A 23,002-nucleotide genomic window follows, 5' to 3' on the forward strand; every position below is an offset into this window, starting at 1 on the left:
GTATGATAACATTATCATTTTGTAAGAAAAACAATATGCAAGAAAAATATTCTCAACTTTCACAATGTTTCAGATTTTTTAAAAAAATTCAGTTTATTGTTTTCCTGGTGTTCCTGCATCAAACTTAGATTCTCAATGAATTAATAATAGGAGGAAAATGGTAATTTTTTGCTTGTCAGTTTTTTGAATTGATTAATTTATTTTTGACTGCACTGGGTCTTTGCTGCTGTTTGAAGGCATTCTCTGATTGCAGAGAGCAGGGGCTACTCTCTAGTTGCAGTGCACGGGTTTCTCATTGCGGTGACTTCTCTTTTTGCAGAGCATAGGCTCCAGAGCATGAACTCAGTAGTTGCTGTGCATTGGGCTTAGTTGCCCCAAAGCATGTGGAATCTTCCAGAACCAACCAAGGATTGAACCTGTGTGCCCTGCATTGGCAGGCGGACTCTTAACCACTGGACAGAAGTCCAATAGTATTTTTTGAATGTTTAAAAAAAAAGGCTTTTCAAATAATTAGAACTTAGAAGGATTGGGCTCTTCTAGAAAGGGGAAAAGTTTCAAGGAACTATTTTTTAGCACCCATTACAAAAGGTTTTCTCATTCTCATAATGCTATGTGGTATATATCATTATGTATCCCTATTTATTTGTGGAGAAACAGGTTCAGAGAGGTTAAGTAACTGGCCCAAAGTCACACAGTAGGAAGCAGGAACTGAACCAAGGATGTTTAATTTCATAGCTTATGCTTTTGACTACCATACTAACTTGACCCCCTTACTTTATCTCCTCAAGTCTCAGGATCTTAAACTGCAAAATGAGGGCAATGTCATGCTTCAGAGGTTGTCATGAGTAATGAAAAGATATTGCACTGAGATCAGGAGGCATAAGAGACACGGGTTCGATCCCTGGGTCAGGAAGATCCCCTGGAGGAGGGCATGGCAACCCACTCCAGTATTCTCACCTAGAGAATATGATGGACAGGAGCCTGACAGGCTAGGGTTCAGAGCACTGCAAAAAGTTGGACACGACTAAAGTGACTTAGCACGCACTTAATGCATGGAGAAGAGTTTAGCCAGTGCCTGGCACATGGAGTACACTCATTATCTATTTGTTGCCATCAGTATCGGTGTTGTCCAACATCACAGAATTAACGTATAGGAGCCCTAAGAGGTGAAGCCAGGCCTAGCTAATTCCTAAGCCTGTGATTTTCCAATGGAGTTGGTGGGCACTAGTCAGATCTGCTACCGAAGGAAAGATATTCAAGGATAGACAATTTTCATAGTCCTAACTGATTCCAAGACAATATAGTTTCTACCTTTATCTTCATGGGTCAATAGCAGTTACGGTTAGTTGGGGTAGGAAAGATATTCCTTCATCCTCCCCTACTTCGAAGTGGCCATGGCGTTACGGGAGCTCAGGTGAGGGCTTTTGGTTTGACCTCAAGAGTCAACCCAGCTGGGTGTGGATACCACTCCTCTATCAAGTTGGGTGAGTAGCAAGCTCCTTTGTCACCTAAGGCCTTGACTCTTTCATTTATAAAATGGGGGTAGTAACAGGACTTACCCTCATGGATGGTAAGGATTAAAAGGGTTAATACATGTGAGTGCCTGTTCCCGTGCCCACAGAGCCTGGCCGGTGTTCAGAGTGGCCTCCTCTAGCTGGTGCCTCTGGTTATTATTCTCATCCGGGAACCCAGGGTGAGCAGGGCATTGTTTAAGGACCCGGGAAGCCATGTTTGTGCAAAATTCACTTCCTATTGTTGGTCTTCCCATTTGCAACCAGCCAATTTAGAATTTGCTCACACGTGTTAAGAGCCAGGACGTGAAAGGGCTTGGATCCCTGTGCAGAACACATAATAAGGCAAACAAGTTTTGCTGTTCCTGTTTTTGAGCTTCAGGGAAAGACCAAGGGCTATTTTTAGCTGTGGTAGGTGTGGGTTCTGGGGAGGGCGCCTGGGCCGTGTTTGTTACATTACGTTTTAACATAATACACAGTTACCCGGCTCAAGGGATCTGTTTCAGGTTGTTTTTATTAATCAGAGTGTTTTTTTCCCCTAGTTGAGATGGTCAGACTTAATGGGTAGCAAGTACATGGGGCCTGATACACAGATTTAACCTAACAAAAATAAATCCTTTGTTTTATCAAGTTTCCATGAGGTATCCTAAAAACAAGGGGGAAAATGTCATAAATACAGCATTGCTTTCAGTTGAGTAATTGTTGTTCTCTCAGGAAAAAAATAATTTGTCGTTATGCTATTGTGTATCTCACACAAATAAACTCTGGAAGAGGGTTGTGTGATTCAGGAGCAAGGCAGGAGCAAGACTTTCCCCTGGAAATTCTTGAGTTCTTTCCGGTACAGACAAGACATCTATCTTTCTCCTAAGATGAGAACAGACTCAAGTGGTGGGGGTGAAAATTAACTACATCAAGCACAGATAATTTGGGTTTCAGATGTTAGAATCAAAATGCATAGTGCTGGGGTGGAATAAACAACGTTCTCCAAAACCAGACCTCATAAACTCACTTCAGAAACATTAGCTGAGTGCCTAGGATGGGCCCGCCACATGAGATGCATAAAAGAACAAGATAGATTCAGCTCTTTCCTTAACGGATCCCATGGATCAGAAGGAAAAATAGATAAGAAAACACAGTATGAAGGGTGCTCTGACAGGGGGAATAGCTTCCTACACTGACTGGATAATTTCCAAGTTGCTTAATATTCCTGAATTGCAATTGCTTCATCTCTGACATGAGGCTACGAATTTCTGTGAAAGATGGCAAATCAAACATCTGTGCATATGGTTAAAACAAACAAAAACCTCCCATGTCCTCTTTCCCACACCGCAAAAGGAAACAGTAAGAAAGAGGAAAGCACAGGACCCAGAATTAGGGCGCTTTCACCTAACAGGCACAAGAAGGCCCAGGATGACGGTGAAGCACCCTGGGATGATAGCTGTGTGCCAGGCTCAGAGGCCACCTGTCCAGGTCAGAGCCGGTCAGAAGGCCCCCAGAGAGACTGCTTCAAAATGAAAGCATTGACAGAAACACGAAAGCATTGATAGAATCCCACATGTATTCGAAATTTCTCAGAGAAGGTTTATGCAACTGCCAGACAGGTTTGAGGTTGGATTAGAGCTAAGTACACAGAAAATTAAGCAAGCTTGAAAAAACAAAACAAAACAAGAAAATGACTCCACGGGAAATTAAAAATTGTGCAGGAAAATAAAAAATCTAGTGTGTGAGATGACACAGTTGTGAAAATGCTGACCTGGCTAAAATTAAGTTGCAGCTATATTGGGAAGATAGCAGAACAGGGAGAAAGTGTGTGTATGTGTGTTGCACGTGGGTTGGTGGGTTGATGTCAGCTAAATCCTCATCTTCCCATGGAAGAAAGCCAGTAAATGATGCCTGAAACTGAGAAATCACAAAGTAGCAACATAAGCATGTTTTTGAGAGATATGGAGGTGAATCACAAAAAAAAAAGTCAGCTGAAGCGTTGACAGTGGTTGTCTCTGAACCATGGGAAACTGCACTGTGTAGGTTTGGGGAAAGAATAGGGAATAGGGACATAATGACCATCTCTTATATCAAACCATGCAGAACATTTTGACTCTTTAACTACCTGCACATATAAACTTACTTACTTACTAAAAATGAACTTTAAATTATAGCCACACAAGAACAGAAAGTGCTGGAATTCCTTGTTGTGTTTGTTAACAATCATCAAAGTCATGTGCCCATCTCATGAAAACTTTTCTGAGAAAGAACCGCTATCACAGGTGTGCCAGGCTGACTGGCCCTTCATGTTATTTCTCAGATTTGCAAAGTTGCTTGTTGATAAAACATCATTTGCTTAAAAATAGGAGGGAGGATAATAACATTACTTACCCTTATAAGGTGGTGAAAAGGGTCAAATGAGAAAAGGCATTGACAGCACGGTGCTCTATAAATATTGGCAACTTGTCCTTTGTGTCCTCCTCCCCTCTGCTCTAATTATCTACTTACCTCCAGGTGACACCTTAGAGCCAGGGGGAGAAGGCGCTTGCTCTCTTTCCTTCATACACTATCTTAGTTAACTCTGGCTGCCGTAAGAGAATGCCAAGGGTTGGGTGGGTTAACAACAAATCTTTATTTCTCACAGCTCTGGAGCCTGAAAGTATGAGATCAGGAGGCCAGCATAGCTTGGTTCTTAGTGAAGGCCCTCTTCCTGATTTACAAACTGCAACCATCTTCTCATTGTATCTTTACATGGCAGGATGAGAGGGGATAGAAGAGAGTAGGAAGGGGGAGTTGGGGAGAAAAACATGAGATATCTCTTCTTATAAAGGCACTAATCCCATCATGAAGGATCTACTTTCATGAACTAATTACCTCCCAAAGGCCCCATCTTCGAATCCCAGCACATTGTGAATTGGGGTTTCAACATACAAAGATCAGGGGGTAGGGGGGAGAAACAAAGATTCAGTCTATAGTAACCACCACACTGGCTGGATGGCTGGAACGTCAGATGTGGTGGTGAGCCAACTGGGACCAGGCCAGCGAGGGCTACCACCCTGAGGATAGACATGTCCTGCTACCTAGCCCCCAACCTCCAGTCTAATAATGAGAAAGAAGTATACTTCTATCTTGTTTAAGCTCCTAGCAACTATCATATTCTAACTAAGACTCATCTTAATTTCATTAATACTAGCAGTGGTTCTAGAAGTACCAATTACTTATGGCGTCCTGAGGGGGGATACATATTTAAGAGCTGGAGACCTGAAATCCTGACATGCAGGCAAACCTGAAGGAACTGTTAGGCAATCAGGCAAAGACAAAGGCAAGAATATTCTTGAAAGAACAGCATAAAGACAGCACTGAAGATGAGAAAAATGTATTGTTTGGAGAACAGGTAACAGTTGAGGGTGAATTGGGAAAGAGAGGTTGCAAGAAGCAAGGCCAGTGAAGTAACAATGCTATGGCCTTTTAGGTCATGTTCAGGAGTTTCAGCTTTCATTCAAGGCCAACAGGGAACCACAGAAGGAAAAGTATTGTGATTCAAATTTTAATTGATGTGTTTGTGGTATGGAGAATGGAGTCAGAAAAGATGGAAGCAAGAGACTATTTCAGTAAGTAAAACAAGAAATAAAAGGTGGGATACCAGGGATGGGGACACAAAAGCAGATTTGTGCAGGTTCAAATGATAGGAGGTAGAATCTGACTCAACGCGAAGGTAGAGGGGGAAGCAGGCATAGAGAATTAAGGCCAGATTTCCAGCTATTACTCTCCAAGGCTGGGACAGGGAAAGGAGGAGGAGTGGTTTTGAAAAGGAACGTGGAAGATGTTGATCTTCATTGCAAACATCCAAATGCTTAAGTTTCAAGGGCAACTAGATATTTAAGAGAGAGTATGGGGCTACCCATGGATTTGAACTCAATCCAGAATCAGCCTTTTCGAGCATTTTTTAAAAGGGAGGGCTTTAGGGTCCAGTGGTCTTAGTTGTCCAGTGGCTAAGACTCCATGCTCCCAATGCAGGGGGCTCAGGTTTGATCCCCGGTCAGGTAACTAGATTTCACAAGCCACCACTGCAACACAGCACAGCCAAATAACTAAATAATATTTTTTTAGTGAACTAGGAAGGTGATAGGGTAATCACAGCTGCCAGCAGAGGGAACTGAAGCCCAAAACCTTCAGCCAAGAACGCTAATCCCTTAGTTAGATCATACAATTAAACACAACATACTACCCGGATCTTTGCAGAACTGCTTCTCTCACTAAGTCAATTATTTATTCACCAAACAATAACTGAGGACCCAGCTGTGCTTTGCGCAGAACTGGGAGTTGCAAATACATACGGCAAACGAGACAAAGTCCCACTTGAATGACTTCTTTTATTGAAGAGGCTCTTCTGACTGGGGAAGACAGAAATTCAGCCAACAACAACAACCAGGAGAATGTCAGGTAGTGAATAGTAAATACTACAATGAAAAGAAAGCAAGACAAGTACAATCAAGAGTGACGGGAGTGACAGGAGGTACTTGAAATTGGACGATCAAGAAAGACCTCTCTGAGGATGTGTTGTGAATAACAAGATGAACCAGCCATGCAAAAATAAAAATAAAAAATCCAGGAAAAGAAGGGACCTGCCTGTGCAAAGGCCCTAAGGTGAGATGGGGCTTAATGTGGAGGTGCAATTGGAGGCCTGTGTAGTTGGGGTTTGGGGTGGAGTGAGCCTAGGAAAGAGTCACAGGAGATGGGATCAGGGTGTGGGGTGGGGGTCAGAGCAGGGGACTTGCAAGTTAGAGCTTGGATTTTATTCTAAGTACAATGGGAAGTCATCAGAGCATTTTAGGTTTTTTTCTACTTTTAACAAAAATTGAGTCATTTTATCTATTTATCTCTCTGAGCTTCCCAGATGGCTCAGTGGTAAAGAATCTGCCTGCCAATACAGGGGACACAGATTGGACCGCTGGGTTAGGAAAATCCCCTGGAGTAGGAAATGGCAACCCACTCCAGTATTCTTGCCTGGGAAATCCCAAGGACAGAGGAGCCTGGTGGGCTACCATCCATGGGGTCACAAAAGAGTCGGACATGACTTTAGCAACAAAACAACAACAAGCCTCAATGAATCTATATGACCAATGGTTCTGGCTGCTGTGTAGAGGGCAGCCTTTGGCAGGATTAGAAACAACAATGAAAAGCCACAGCCCCCTCCAGTTCTAGCTCCACTTCTCTGCTGTCTGTCATCACAATCTTCACTCCCTCACGATGACCGAGAGAGGTGGGAGTTAAACCCCAGTTTTCAATGGGGATTTGATTTCTATATCCTTCCACAAAGCTGAGCACAGTTTGGGGCATGTAGCTGTCCCTTTAATAATATTTGATGTCTGACTAATAAGTTAAACAACCCATTGATTCCATTTATTCAAAGAATCAGACAAACCAATTAAAAGGCCTCAAAACAAAGCCCAGACATAGCAGCTGTTTGCCGGCTCTGGTCAGTTGCTTGACCAAGAGGGCCTGTCAAGCTAAATCAGCAGGGCAAAGCCAAGAGCTCACAGTGACACAGAGTCCCCAAGTCTGCCATTGTTCTCTCTTCTCCGTGTTAGGCTACAATTTGTGTGTCTCTAGGAACCCAGAAGAAAACAAAACATTCTTTCTGTTTTTCCTTTTGAACTTTTTATTTTGTATTGGGGTATCGGTGATTAACAATGTTGTGATAGTTTCAGGTAAAAATATTCTTTCTTAAACCTGGTATTTCCACATCTAGGTGCACCCAGACTTAGGTGTGGACCAGCAGCTCACACTAGGCAGAATGTGGCTCACACTTTATCTGCTTCCTTCCAGATTCACTAGTTAACACAGGATCTCTGGGCTTTCCTCACAAAGGCCTGAATCACCCCCAGAAGCCTGGGAAAGGCATGGTCATACTCAAGGCGTCAACACCAACCACTGGATCATTGCCATCCTCACACAAAAGCCTCAGCGCCCTTGAACTACCAGCTCGACACAGCCCCCCCCAGAGAGCCCCACCTGGCCCTTGCTGAGAAAGTGTAAGATTCCATGACCTGATGGTCAGGTGTGAAGACTTCACCTGGAAGTGTTTCTTATGTAGAGTAGCCTTTAACTTGCAACCTGGAATGAGAAGGTGAGTGAAGCTGCTCTGTCCGTGAGATTTCCCAGGCAAGAATACTGGAGTGGGTTGCCATTTCCTTCTCCAGGGGATCTTCCCGACCCAGGGATCGAATCTGGGTCTCTTGTGTCTCCTATATTGGCAGGTGGATCCATTACCCCTAGTGCCACTTGGGAAGCCCATTTATATAATAATTTTAACTAATTGATTTAAGTTAATTTATTTAAATTTAAATTAATTTCTTTAAGTAACATTAAAAATTAAAGATTCAGTTTCTCAGGTGCATTGCACGGATGTAGAACTTTTTTTTGCAGGATCTTAGTTCACTGACCAGGGATGGAACTTACACCTTTGGCAGTGAAAGTACAGAGTCCTAACCGCTGGCTGCCAGGGCCAGTGGAGCTGGCTATGTATATCTCCTGCACTGTATTCCATGAGATCATTTGTACCTTTATAATTTCCATCTACCACCCTACATCTCCCATCACTACCGTTTTCATGAGCTAGTCAGAGTGGATTTTGGTTCTTATTTTAGCTTTTTATATTCAAAAGAATCTTACCTAAGAACATACTTTGATATTCATAATTTAAAAAAACAGCAACCAGTACAATTTATTGAGTTCTTCTGTGTGTGAACACCATACCTTAGCATTTTACCTGCTAAGTGCAGGAGATATACATAGCCGAGCTTCACATTAGCTGGAACTAGGAATTGAAAACCTGGCACTAAGATTCTTTATTCTTTATCTGAGTGGGTCTTCTAGACCAGAGCTGTCCAATAGGGCTGCCTGAAATGATAGAGATGTTCTATATCATGGGATCTTTTATCTACATTCAACAGCTGAAGGAACCAAGGCACAGAAAGGTTAAGAAAGTTACCCAAGGTCACAGAGCCAGGAGGTGGCAAAGTAGGAATGGAATCAATCTTCCATCTTCCATGACTGGTGCGTAGGTACCTGGCCTAACTTTTAACCATGGAAGTGAAGTGAAGTTGCTCAGTCATTTCCGACTCTTTGCGACCCCATGGACTGTAGCCCACTAGGCTCCTCCATCCATGGAATTTTCCAGGCAAGAGTACTGGAGTGTGAAAAGTGGCAGGTCCCCCATCCTGGGACATGTTGAGTAAGAATTAGAAGTCTGAAACTTCTTTAGAGATCTATGGACTCTGGAACACCTACTTAGGGCAGCTGGTCTAGTTCCAATCACCTCTCTGCCTAGCATTTTTTTCTTTCACTAAAGAACAGGAAGTTTGAGAAGCGACAGGCCATGGGCACAGGCTGACCCTGCTGGGAAATAGCTCATGGGGAGAGCAAACTGCATGTCCTGTGAACCCGGGGACTGGTCAGCACAATTCCCTGATGCTGGGACTTTGGTCCCAGAACCTAAGTCGTATGCTGCTTGGAGTCAGAGCCAAGTTTGGAGGGGGAAGGGGAGCAAGCACATACTTCTCTGCTAAACTCCATTTCCCATTTGGTTTGGCAGCTTGTTTTTAATGAAATGAGGCCAGTCCAAGAATTCCGTGTCAACACGGCTCCTTTTACCGGAACTGCAAATGCAGCCCCCTGGGACCTGGCTCTATCTCTGGGCAGACATCAAAAACAGCTCCGTTTTCCTTTGAAATCATAACAGTCTTCTAAGAGTGATCCACTTCCTCACTTTCCCCCCACCCCCCAAGGAAGAAAGTAAGGGCCAGGGCTTGTGGGCTGCAGTACCCCCAGGATTTATGGTTGGCAGAGAAAACCTCAGGGCCGGCCAGGCCGAGGGGTTCCTGGACCCTGCTGTCAGTTTTCCCTTTCTTGTGCGTCCAGGGCCTCGCGGTTCCTTCCTGCCTGCTTGTCTCCTGTCCAGGACCAGCCTGATGAGTAGGCAAGGCGTCTCCAACCCCCTCGTCACCCTGCCTTCACGCTGTGACTTCAGGGGTGGGGCATTGTAAAAGATGCTGCCACATCAAAATCCTCCCCCATCCCCATTCACCGGCCAAAGCCATAACTCTCCAGGGTTCCTCTGCTTTGGGTCACTTTTTAGGGGCTCCAACACGTGAGATCCCAGAAGGAGGTAGGAGGTAAGAGGTAGGGCGAAGGGTAGGAAGAAAGCAGACACATTTGGGGAGGGAGAACAATCGTGATTAGTGGAAAGTTAAAGGTGGATTGTTGGAAAGTGGTAGGTACTGATGGGGCATTTGTTGCAGACAAGGTTCTCTGCAGGAGAGAAGAGGTGAAAGAAGGCTTTTCATGCCCTGTCCCCTGGGGCGAGGGATGACCTGGCTCCGGGTCAGTTTCTCTAGGAAGGCTTCTGTGACTCCTGACTCACCCCAAGACGGCTCCACGGTCCTCCTCTGTGCTCATAACATCTGTGCTTCTCTCCTTTGCGGTTCTAACCACCCAGTCAGTCATCACCTCTTCAACTTCCTGCCTTCCTCCTCACTGTTTCCTGCCATGCACCTAGCACTCCTGCATCTACATAGTGAGGTTAGCAGACACCCCCACTATTTTGAGGGAATGAAGGAATACTAGCTGCTCCTTGCAGTGCTGGAGAGGAGCAGGTGAAGGGGTGGAGCTTTTGCTGCTCTAACTGAAGCGGATGCTGTGATCCATAGAGCAGGTGGTGGTTATGCAGCACGCCTGGAGTGTGTGAACTTGGGCTCCAGCACTTCCTAGCTGTGCGTTTGGGCAAGCTATTTCATCTTTCCGTACCTCAATTTCTTCACTCATAAACTAGGGATGATAATAATACCTATCTAAATTTTTGTGTAAGAAATGAATTAATGTCTTTAAAGTCCTTAAAGTTGGATACATTGTAAGTGCTTAATAAATGTTAGCTTAACAGAAATTTTAAAACCCTACAAGAGTCAGGTCTTTAAGCCATCATCATTCATTGCTGACTTGCTTTGTTCCCAGCTCACTGGTCCCCTCCAATTGCTTTGATACACTGGCCCAGCCTTGCCTCACAAGCCTTTCCTTTGGACTCAATCTGAAAGAGCACACTCCTTTCCTTGTTTGGGGTTTCATCACTATACTTTACAGTATACATCCAGGCACAGCACCTTTGCATTACTTTGAGTTTTGTTTGTGTCCACACAAAAAAGGCAGGGGCCTTGTTTTATTCACTGTATCATTCCTAGTGCCCAGTATAGTGTCTACCACCTAGGAGGTGCTCAGCAATAGTTGATGGATGGATGGATGGGTGGACGGGTGGGTGGATGGGTGGATGGGTGGATGGATGGATAGGTAGATAGATAAATGAATGGGTAGATGGATAGATGAATGGTTGGATGGGTAGATGGATGGATGGATGAATGGGTAGATGGGTGGGTAGATGGATCCACTGACCCCCTTTGGGAGACTTCTATGACCATTTCTTCCTGCCTTCCCCTCTTCAATCTCCCAATCACACACCTTCATGTGCAACCTTATTTCCAACTTGCATTCTGCCACACTTGCTCTCTGGGCCCCTTCCCCCTGATGGTCATTTGCCAAAGCCATATACTGTCTCAGGAGTCAGGGTCTCCTCACACAAGCAGTTTGAGATTTGCTCACTAGTCCAGAAAGTTCAGCTACTCAGCATCAGCTGTTAATGAGACACAGTGAATAAGACAGACAGTCCAAGGAGAGAGACAAATGAATGGAGAGATGATTACATCTTCTTTGAAGCTGGTCAGAGAGAAGCCCAGTGAGCACAGGGCCACCAAGGAGGGGCCCATGACATGCACCCGGCTAGGAGTCCCCCTTAGACCCAAAGCTAGGCTCCACCATAGAGCCTCATCCTAAATAAAGCACGCGTACTGATGACACATAGCTAGTCTGTCAGATTTCTCCTGATCTGAAAAAGTACTTGGAGAACCAGAGTGAAACCTGAAAATTTTTATCAGTCACAGGAGTACAGATTTGACATCATCAAAGAAATATTTTCAAGACCGTGGGGAAGGGCAGGCAGTGTAATTAGCCGTGAGTAGAATACTTCCCGCTTTCAAGGGTGGAGAAAACTTGGGCTCCAGGTGCTGTGGGCCTTGAATGGGGAAGGAGTGACTCAACGCACAGATCCTGCTGGGAAAGGAACGTTTTAGCAAACTCCATCATCTGTAAATCACAGACTCAAAGACTGGTGGGGTTTTTTTATTATTAATTTTTATAGTCCCAGAAGACTCCTGCTGATCATAATTCCTTGATATGATCTTTTAAATAATTTTCAAAATTAGACTGTGATGGGTTGAATTTTGTCTCTCCCCTGCCCCCAATTTATATACTGAAGTCCTAACCCTCAGTCTCTCAGAATGTGACCTTATTTGGAGATGGGATCCGTACAGAGGTAATCAAGTTAAAATGAGGTCATTCAGGTGGGTGCCAATCCAGTACGACTAGTGTCCCTCTAAAATGGGAAAATTTGGACACAGACAAGCACTGAGGGAAGAAAATATGAAAAGACATAGAGAGAAGGCAGTCATCTACAAGCCAAGGAGAGAGGCCTGGCACAGATCCTTCTGCCCTCAGAAGGAGCCAATCCTGCAAAATCTTGATTTTGAACTTCTAGCCTTTAGAGTTGTAACATAATAAATTTCTGTTGTTTCAGCCACCCAGGCTATAGTGTTTTGTTATAGCAGCACTAAGAGTAAATAGCAATTTTTCTTTAGACCAAGACAGAAAAGAACCTCATCTATGTCCTTCCTAATCACTGTTGAATTCAAGTATTTCACTGTTGAATTCAAGGATTGTTTAGTTTCTCTGTGAGAATATACACATCGTATGTATTTCATACCTAGGATTTGGCACAAGACAGAGAGTAACAAAGCCTTTACATTCTTGAAGGGGCCGGTGGAGTGTTAGGCATATAGATTCAGCTCAATTTAACAAATATTTATAGATCCTTCCATGTGCCAGGTACTGGGTTGGAGACACAGAAAGTGTAGTCCCTGCTTTCAAGGAACTCACAATCTGGTAGAAAAAGTACAAGTGTGTAAATAATTACACTTCAGAATGATAAGCACAGTGATTGAAATGCATAGAGAATGACACCAGGGGACTTCCCTGGTGGTCCAGTGGTTAAGATTTGCCTTCCAATGTAAGGGGTGTGGGTTTGATCCCTGGCCAGGGAGCTAAAATTCCACATGCCTCTTGACCCAAAGAGCAAAATATAAAAAAGAAGTAATATTATCACGAATTCAATAAAGACTTTTAAAATGCTCCACATCAAAAAAAAAAAAAAAAGAAGGACATGAGGAAAAAGTGCCTATCTCAAGGAATGGGGGCCAGTCAGAGAAGCTTCTCAAATCTTTATTAATAGAGAGTGTCATGTAAATTATGGTATATTCATACAATGGCCATCCTAGGAGAATTATGCAACTGTTAAAAAATGAAGTAGAATTATATATACTCTTATGGAAAGATCTCCAAGGCACTAGGTGAACAAGTTAAATGGGAGAATAATGTACATAGTATGGTACTATTTGTGTCAAGAGAAGGATATATGAATAGTTACCTAAATTTGTGAATGCATAGAAAGAACCAGGAAGGAAATGTAAAAACTAGTTATATTAGTTTCCTGAAAGGATGGGGGAGGAGCGCTCAGGACACTTGCTCTGGACGCCTGAGATGACTGTTGGAGATTTCATCTCCCAGAGAACCCAGCTCTATTATCCGTCCTCATGCTGCGTCCACCCAGCCAGCGTGTCCGTTTACACTGCGGCCCTATCCGCAGATCCTCAGTCATAAGCACACTGTTTGCTCTGCTGGACTTACAGCAAAGAGCTTTGAATTCAACAGCAGGCAGAACTGGTTCCACATCCCTAAATTTTCACTCACTAGCTGTGTGATCTTAAAAAAAAAATTATCTTTATCCTCTGAGCCTCAGTTCTCTCATCACAGGGTGGTCATAAGAATTTTTAAAGGTAATACCCATTGAAAGTGAAAGTGAAGTCGCTCAGTCGTGTCCGACTCTTTGCGACCCCATGGACTGTAGCCTACCAGGCTCCTCCGTCCATGGGATTTTCCAGGCTGGTACACTGGAGTGGGTTGCCATTTCCTTCTCCAGGAGATCTTCCCAACCCAGGGATTGAACCTCGGTCTCCCGTGTTTTAGGCAGATGCTTTACCATCTGAGCCACCAGGGAAGATAGGTTCAGTAAATCATAGCTTTAAAAAAGATAAATAACAGGAATCAGTCAATGTTCAACTGATCCCTACTGAAATCAGACCAGCCTCCAGGTTAGGCTTGTGTGTCTGTGGTAGCCTCTCAGTCATGTCTAACTATCTGTGACTCCATGGACTATAGACCACCAGGCTCCTCTGTGGTGGGATTCTCCAAGCAAGAGTACTGGAGTGGGTTGCCATTCCCTTCTCCAGGGGATCTTCCCGACCCAGGGAATGAACGTGCGTCTCCTGCACTGGCAGGCAGATTCTTTACCATCTGAGCCACTAGGGAAGCCCCTCAGGTCATGCTTATCTATGAGCAAGTGGACTGTCATATCATAGGTGACTGAACTCGAGTTTTAATTTAAAAAATTACATCAAATCAAACCAAAAGGAAGTAAATAATGGATTTGAAGATTTGATCAAGAGTGCTCATCTTAAATAAATGAGAGATTCTACCTTTTCCCTCGGTCCTCTCCATTCCCACTCCCCACTGCATGCGTGCACGTGCGTGCAGGCAAACACACCTCCAAACCACTAGAACCTTGTGCAGACCTGTTCCCATGGGAAGAAACCCCAGTATGACACCATCTGAATATGCAAATTTGCTGTATCTTTTATCAGAGCATCCATCAAGAAGTTTCTTTAAAATAATGCTTGCCCTACAGCATTTAGCATATGTTTAGCCATACTGAATAAATGTAATTCACTAGATATTTATTTAGTCTTCATAATATGAAAAATAGTAGTGGGATAGACTCTTACTGTCAGCTTCATAGTACCTGACCCTGCTTCTCACATTAGGGAACTCTCTTTCTGTGTGTTTAGGGAAGAAGCAGAGACCTTTCTCCTTAAACAAAAGTTGAAACAAAACAGGCATCTTTTCAACCCACTCCCTGGCAGCCAGAGCTCTGATCTGTACCTTGTCTCAGCTATTTGGATGTCTCCATCTGGGACTTTCAACCTGGAGCAAGTGGTATAAAGACAGGGGGAAGGCTCGAGACAATCACAGCCTCACAGTTTGGAAGTCTGGTAGCAGCCTCAGCAGTGAGCATCATAACCAGACAGTTCCTGGGACTGGACCTGGCCTGTGTTCTCAGCTGCCCAATCTACCTTAGTTCCTGCCCATTTTCCACACCTGGTTCTTCAGCCTTCTTGTTGGTCCTGTGAACTACCCAAAATCCTTTCAATAGCTTCCTATTTTCCTTAAGTTAACCAGACTTGGTACCTATTTATTTGCAACCAAGAACCCTGACTGGAACTAATCACTGCAAATTATTGAGCAGCTATGAGCTAGGAATTATTCCAAGCTCTTTACATGGAGTATTTCACTTACCCTTCATAACAACCTTTGGAGAACAGAATCTGTTACTCCCATTTGACAAGTGAGAACATGGAGGCTTGAGTTAAATAGCTAACTCAAGTTCAACAGCTAGAAAAAAGGCAGAGTCAGGATTCAAATCCAGAGCCATCTGACTGAGATCCATTGCACTCTCTCCTACTCAGCTCCCCCATGTATTTGTGGATTAGTTTTACCAGTTACTCAAAGTGTCTTATACCTGATACCATGTAATCCTGACAACTCCTCGAGGCTGGAATTTTTAACCCTCCCCCCCACCTTTTTTTTAACAAATGAGGAAACAGCCTTGGCAAGATTAAAAGCAACTTGCTCAAATATTTATCATAAAGCTTAAAACTGTGCATGCTCTGTGATTCAATGATTTCAGATTTGAGCATTTATCCCAAGGAAATCATCAGAGGAGTGACCAAAGATTACTCACTGAGCTGTCATTTATTGCAGGGGAGAACTAGACACCATCCCTATGTCCAGTGATCAGGAAATGGCCAAATTAGGGAATACCATATGATGGAATATTATTTTGATCATTAAATTCAATCTGTAGAAGCAGATCCATGTTTGCCCGGGCTTGGGAGGAATATGAGGACTGACTTCAAACAGGGTCTTCAGGAATTTTCGAGAATGATGGAGATGTTCTACGTCTTGACTGTGGTAATGATTACATGAGTGCACACAGTTTCCTGAATGCATCAAGTTATCCACTTAAAATGGGTGCATTTAAAAAAAATTATATTTATTTATTTATTTTTGACTGTGCTGGGTCTTCGTACGGGCTGTATGGGCTTTCTCTAGTTGCTGTGAGCAGGGGTTACTCTCTACTTGCAGAACACAGGCTTCGCATTGCAGTGGCTCCTCTTGTTGCAGAGCCCGGGCTCTAGCCACATGGGCTTCAGTAGTTGGCGGAACATGGGCTTAGTAGCTGTGGTTCCTGGGCTCAGAGCATAGGCTCAGTAGTTGTGGCCCATGGGCTTAGCCGTCCTGCAGCATGTGGGATCTTCCTGGACCAGGGATCAAACCCGTGTCTTCTGCATTGGCAGGCAGACTCTTTGCCACTGACCCACCAGGGAAGCCCAGATGCATTTATTATAAGTAAATTATACCTCAAAAAAATTTATAAAGCTATTTCTATAGAAAAGATTTTCATCAAGGACAATGTTTCTAAAATATTAATTGAAAAGTTTGAAAACTAATATTTACAATATATTTATTTCTGTGTGTGTTCCATCCATAGAGAAGAAATAAGAAGGAAATATACCAAAATAACAATAGTGGCTATCATTGGATGGTGGGAATTATGGATAATTTAGACCTTCTTTACACTTCTCTGTATTCTTTAGTGATCAGAAGAAACAAACATCAAAAAAAAAAATAGTTATTGACTTTCTGTATGTCATACAAGTATCTAATAGAAAAGAGACTAGAAGCTAAGACTTTGTAGCCAAGTTAATTGTACCTTCTACTATGCCTCAGAGTTTCTACTCTGTACCAGGAATTGCTGTATTGCATGCTTTGGAAAATTGCCTATAAAACATGTTCTCACCTGTGAGGAATGTGAACTCTGCACGGAAGGGTGAGGAAGGAGTGATTACATCTAGGGAATCAAGATAGGCTTCACAGAGGTGGATTCTATGATGAGCCAAGAAGGATGAGTGGAACCAAGATGGTCAGAGACCAAGGCTAGGAGGGCAAGAGAGTCTTCAATCCAGACTGGGGGAATCGTGCGGAGGGTGACTCTGGAGAATGAGTTGACAGGAGAATCTGGACTCCATTAGGAGAAGGCCCTTGAATGAGGCCTGAGAAGTTGGGCCCAACAAGCCACTGTACAGATGCCAGAACAGGGCATCCATAGACTATTAGTGCTTAATCCTACTTCCTGACAAAGACCTCTGAGTTAAAATGTGAATCACAAGAAAATAAAACACAGTACTGAAAAACCCAATTTATGGTCACTTTTAGGGTGCAAAAGACCCTGATGCTGGGAGGGATTGGGGGCAGGAGGAGAAGGGGACAACAGAGGATGAGATGGCTGGATGGCATCACCGACTCAATGGGCATGAGTCTGAGTAAACTCCGTGAGTTGGTGATGGACAGGGAGGCCTGGCGTGCTGCGATTCATGGGGTCGCAAAGAGTTGGACACGACTGAGCGACTGAACTGAACTTGGGGTGCATATGAGAGCTGTGCCTTACCATAGCCAGCTCAGATCCCCAGAACAGCCAGATGGCTCAGGGTCACTCAGCTCCTTCTCCTTATCATACCCGGGGGACCCCAATGGCAGGGTTTATGGAATTTTGTATTCTGGTGCCCACCACAATTTGTATCTGTGACTGGTATAGAGTACAGAGTCAGTAAATGGCTATGAAATGAATAAGAGAGATGTTTACATTTTAAAAGGAAATCTAAGAAAGGAAGTATTGTATAATGGTTAGAGCACTGACTCTGGAACCAGACTGCTTGGCTTTGAGTCCAGGCTTTGCCACTTCTTGGCTCTGTGACCTTGGGAAAGTTACTTAAACTCTCTGTGTTTTGGTTTCCTATATCTAGAACATGAGATCATGAGAGGGTCCCTCTCCTAAGGTGTTTTGAGGATTAATCAAGTTAGTAGATGAAAAGCACTTAGAACAATGCCTGGCACATAGTTAATGCTATATAAGTGTTAAATATTATTATTAGAGATTTTTCTAGTCCAACCTCTTGCTTTAGAGATGAGGAAACTGAAGTCCAAAGGAAGGCAAGTGATTTGTCCAAGATCACAAAAGAAGTTGAAGGTGTAACCAAAGTCTCTGCATCTATGAATCGATACAGCTGGGAAATGAAAGGATTTATTGGTTAGCTTCTTGCCCTGTGACTGCCATTGTCCGAGATTTTTTCTGGGGAACCTAAGCCATGTTTCCAGTCTTTGGGTTGGGATGAAAATGTGTATACACAAGAAACAGCTTAATACAGAATGCATTCCAAACCAGACAGCACAGCAAGAGATAGGAGATCAGAAAATGGGATTAACCTGGGCTGGCTGAACTAGGCAGGGGCCTCTTGGATCTGCAGGGTGGAGAAATGATCAGGACAGTGGCTTTCCATCTTGGTGTGTGGAGAGTGACTGGGAGTGACTGGGAAATGTCAGACACCCCAGCTCCACAGATTCTCCCTCCACATAGCAGTGAGAGGGGAAAGCCCCTTGGAATCAGGCAATCTGGGCTGATCATTTATCAGGTGAGTGACCTGTGGACAGTCCCTTGCCGTCTCTGAGTATTAGTGTCTTAATCTGTAAAATGGAAGTAACAATATTTTGTCCACTGGGTTGTTGTGAGACCAAAAGAACTGGTACACTGAGAGACACAGAAGATTAATTATGATTAATCGCTTTTCTTTTGGGCCCTCTTCTTTGGCCCACCAGATTGAGGAGTCCTTTAATACCTCCCTAATGAGGGACAGGCTGTGAGCTGGAGACAGAACAAATCAAACTAAATCACTAGAAGAGTTTTAATTATCTTCCCTTGAGACTTGAGACCTGAGATCAGGCCTTTTTTTTTTTTTTTTGTCCCCCTGGCAGGGGGAGGAAGGTGCTAAAGATGGAGGGAACATAAAGTTTTGGAAAAGGTGTGGTGAGGACTGCAAAGGAAAGCCCCAAGAAGAAAGAAGGTAGACACTCAGTACCTTAGGTACGGCCAACCCCAAGTAGGGCATCAACTTTCCTTTGGTGGAAAGGAAAGGTACTAACATGTATTGAGCATGACTAAGTGCCAGGCATTGTGCTAGATGCCAGGAATACAACTTTGAACTATATATGACTCTTACCCTGAGAAGCTCCAGTCTTTTGATAGACATTAGCAGGAAAGTAAAGCATTTTAAGTCACATAATTATAACACAAACAAGACAGCACAGAAGATAGAATGACTAATACTGTGAGGAAGTCATACAGAAGGTGGGTTTTGACAGATGAATAGGAGTTCAATTTAGGAAGGCAATCTAAGGAAGAGCAAATGATATAAGGCTCAACACTGCTGGAGTGAAAAATGGTTTGAAAAGATGAGTTTGAGAGATGAGGCTGGGGAGGGAGACAGAGGCTAAATGATGATAATTAGCCTTTATCCTAGAGTGATCGGAGCCAATAAAGGGTTTTAAGTGAAAGGAGGATTGTGTCTAATTTTTAAGTTAGAAAGACACCCCTGGCAGCAAAGTGCAAGATGTGTTGGAGTGGGGGCAAGCCTGGAAGTAGCATGCTGTTGAAGACGCAGTTTCTTGTTCCAGTAGAGAGCATGCGGGTCTGAACTAGGAAACCATGTGGCCATCTTCTCCAGAGCTCCTCAACCCCAGGCAACCTTATCCTCTTCTTAATCCACAGCGTATGTTTTTCCTCACTCATGGCCCCCGCCACCCTGGGCCATGTGTTGTGATTATCTGTATATTTGTCTTCCTTCCTCTGCTAGGTTTAGAGCACTTTTCTTTCTCTGAATCCCTGGAGCTGGTTCACAGTTGGCACCGATGTGTTTTGAGGGTCATGGGGTTTGCAAAGAAGGGCATAGGGTGAACACAGCATGTGGTCCTGTTCATGAGCCAAACAAGACCTCCAGGCCTTCTGTTCACTCACTTCCCTTCTGTATTTGTCCTTAATCAAACTGTGCAAAGAAATCTTAACTGCCTTCTGTATTGTTTTGTGAATCAACAGAAGAGTCTTGTATGTTTACCAACGGGTGCTTTAAGGAAATAACACATAATCGGGGAGGAAAAACCAGCTGGTGGTAGTTGGAGTTTGCCTGCCTGATTGTTTGTTTCCCCTCTCATAAAAAAAAAAAAAAAAAAAGTTGATCTTGGTTCAGCCTAGGACAGTTTTCCAGAGCTGAACTTGCCGGTTCACAAAGACACTTGCGTGGAGGATTATTTTCTCCTTTGCTCCTCCACGACTTTCCCTTTGTCTGATGCATCTGCGTGGGCACAAACAGGGCGGCTGCCGGTTAGCTGGAGCCGAAAGTTGTTATCACCTGACATCTTCAGCAACAGCTTATGTAAAACGAGCTGGTTTCAGCAAGCTCACGTCCCCAGGCGGGAGCCGGCTAGTGATGGCATCCTCCGGGCGCCTGTGAGCTGCACGCCGCCAGGGGCTGGGGGCCAGAGAAGCAGGCAGCGCCACTGAGGGCTGGGACTGCGTGGGGTGCTGGAGGGAGCTGCCTCCGAGGACACGTGGGCAGGGAAGTCAGGCAAGAGAGGACTGCGCGTCCCGGGCAGCACCTGTTCCCAGGGAGTAAATAATACTTTGCCCTTGTGTCATAATTCCTGCCTGTCGCCCAGCAGGCATCCAGTTCATCCTGCGCCGTGGGCCGCCGGCCTCGCACCAGCGCGCTGCTGGTTTCAAATGTGCTTTGGAAAAGAAAGCAAAGGCCCTGATGGCTTCTGCTCCCCATTCAGCTCGCTCTCCATCCTGGACTCTCATTTCACAGCTGCCGTCCAACTGTAAGGCTCCCAGGGTGGGCCTGCCAACTATTTGCATCTGATGCCTCCAGCTCTGGAGAGAAGCGAGGTGACCAGGGCAGAGAGCCTGAGACCACTCGGCCGTGGTCCCAGGAGAACAGGTGCTAGTGGCTATGGCCTCATCCCATCCCCCCTTTCCTCTTCTACCCCCACTGCCCTCTCTGTTTACAGTCCATTCGCAGGACAATATTTGAAGTATTCGAAATATGGGTGTCATATCCCAAGACCAAATGCCAGGCCCATTGTGCGGAAGGAGAATTAGTAAGTTTAGAGACAGGGAAGATTAATCCGTCTGTTTGGTAATGAATCAGAGTTCCGCGATCCCTCTGTTTTGAAAGGACATCGTTTATCGGTTAAGTAATAATGCAGTGGCTAAAAACTTGGGTACTAAGGGCAAACAGGCCTGGGTTCAAATTCCAGCCTGGCCACCAGCCTGCAGCAGGATTATATTTAGGTAAATTCCTTTGTTGCATTTGTTGGGTGATCAACTCATCCAGGTTTACCCTGGATTTTCCAAGGACTGGGAACCCCCTCAGCCAGCCTGGCACACTCAGGAGAAGATCAAGATGGTTCTCAGCTTCTGGGGTGTGAAACGTAACTGCATAAGACTCCTATGATGTTTGGGGAGTTTTTTTTGTTTTGTTTTCATTTACTTTTTAACTGAAGGAAAATTGTTTTACAATGTTGTCATATTTTCTGCCCTACAACAACATAAATCAGCCATAATTATACATATATCCCCTCCCTCTTGAGCCTCCATCCATCCCGCCACCCCCCCATCCCCCCTCTAGATCATCTCCTGGCTGGGCTGTGTTATACGGAAACTTCTTACTAGCTATCTAGTTTACACACGGTAGTGTATATATGTCTATGCCACTTTCTCCATTGGTCCCACTCTCCCCTTTGCAAGGGAATATTACTCAGCATAAAAAGGAATGACTTCGAGTCAGTTCTAGAGAGATGGATGAACCTGGAGGCTGTTACACAGAGTGAAGTAAGTCAGAAAGAGAAAAACAAGTATCATATAGTAGCGCATATATTGGAGAAGGAAATGGCAACCCACTCCAGTGTTCTTGCCTGGGAAATCCCATAGACAGAGGAGCCTGGTGGGCTACATCCCAGGGGGTTGTGAAGAGTCAGACACAACTTAGTGACAGACTTTCACTTTTCAATTTCAATTTCAAAAATGGTATTCGTGGACCAATCTGCAAGGGAAGAATGGAGACGCAGGTCTAGAAGACTCCCACGGTGTTTACCTTGCCGCCTCGTACACACCGAGTCCTCTGCTAGCTAAGCTCGTGTGATGCCCTCTTGAGTGCTCAAAGGTCTTGGAGTACTCAAGTGACCCGGCGCCCGGCTGAGTGCAAGAGACACAGCTGCAAACATAGCTGTCACTGTGTAAACACAGCAGCATTTGCGATTGGAGTCAGCCCTGTTAAGTAGCCAGTGTAATCTCTGCTTTACTGATGAGGAAATTAAGTCTCTGAGGGGAAGGACTTGGCAAACAATAGTTAGGAAGGGAAGGATGTGGATCTGGAGCCCAGCTCTTCTACATCAAGCCCTGAGTTCTTTTGCCTTAGATCATTTCACCTCCCTTGAGGTCATTTACACTATACCTTGACTACTGCACCTGCCTTTGCTTAAGCTGTTGCCTCTTCTGGAATGCCCTGCTCCCTGCCCTGGGCTGTCAGCCCTCCATCTCTTCACCTGGCTAACTCCTACTCTCCTTGGTACACAGTTCAGGTGTCACCTTCTCCAGAAACCTGTACTAACCCCTCTTCTGTGTCTCTGCCCTCTTAATACCCCTAGATGCTGAAGCTGAAGCTCCAATACTTTGGCCACTTGATGAGAAGAGCCAACTCATTGGAAAAGACCCTGATGCTGGGAAAGATTGAAGGCAAAAGGAGAAGGGGACAACAGAGGATGAGATGGTTAGATAGAATCACTGACTCAATGGGCATGAATTTGAGCAAATTCCAGGAGATAGTAAAGGACAGGGGAGTCTGGTGTGGGCTGTGGGCCTGCAGGCTGTGGGTCGCAAAGAGCTGGACATGACTTAGCGACTAAACAGCAACAACAACGTTCCTTGGGTGTCTCTGCTGCTGCGGGTCCCTCACTGTATCCTAATGACTTACTGATGGACTGTCTCCTGTGAGCCCCTGGAAACCAGGGGTTTCCACCTCCCCACCTCCCCAGAGCCAAGCATGGCTCCGGACACAAACCAGGTGCTCTCTGCATGTCATGGAACTGCACTGAAGTCATTACAGTCTGACATGATTTTGTACTTAGCAATAACAAAATAGCTACTATTACTTGAATCTTAGGATGTGTCAGGCACTATGCTGAGCATATACATTACTCATTTAATCCTCACAACAAACTCATGAAGTTTGATAAATGACAAATAGGAAAATAAGGCTCAGAGAGGCCAAATAACCTGCCCTAGG

The 23,002-nt window shown here is 44.5% G+C and overlaps 1 long non-coding RNA gene across 1 annotated transcript; it reads left to right on the forward strand.

The window, feature by feature from the left end:
- The first annotated feature begins 5,739 nt into the window (after window positions 1-5,739).
- LOC122427769 lies at window positions 5,740-22,415 on the forward strand. The gene is made up of 3 exons (XR_006265544.1): window positions 5,740-6,140; window positions 7,323-7,623; window positions 22,365-22,415. It is a non-coding gene; the product is annotated as an uncharacterized LOC122427769 (long non-coding RNA).
- Window positions 22,416-23,002: the final 587 nt, after the last annotated feature.

The sequence above is a fragment of the Cervus canadensis genome, chromosome 2, assembly GCF_019320065.1.
Source record: "Cervus canadensis isolate Bull #8, Minnesota chromosome 2, ASM1932006v1, whole genome shotgun sequence".
Classification (NCBI taxonomy): Eukaryota; Metazoa; Chordata; class Mammalia; order Artiodactyla; family Cervidae; genus Cervus; species Cervus canadensis.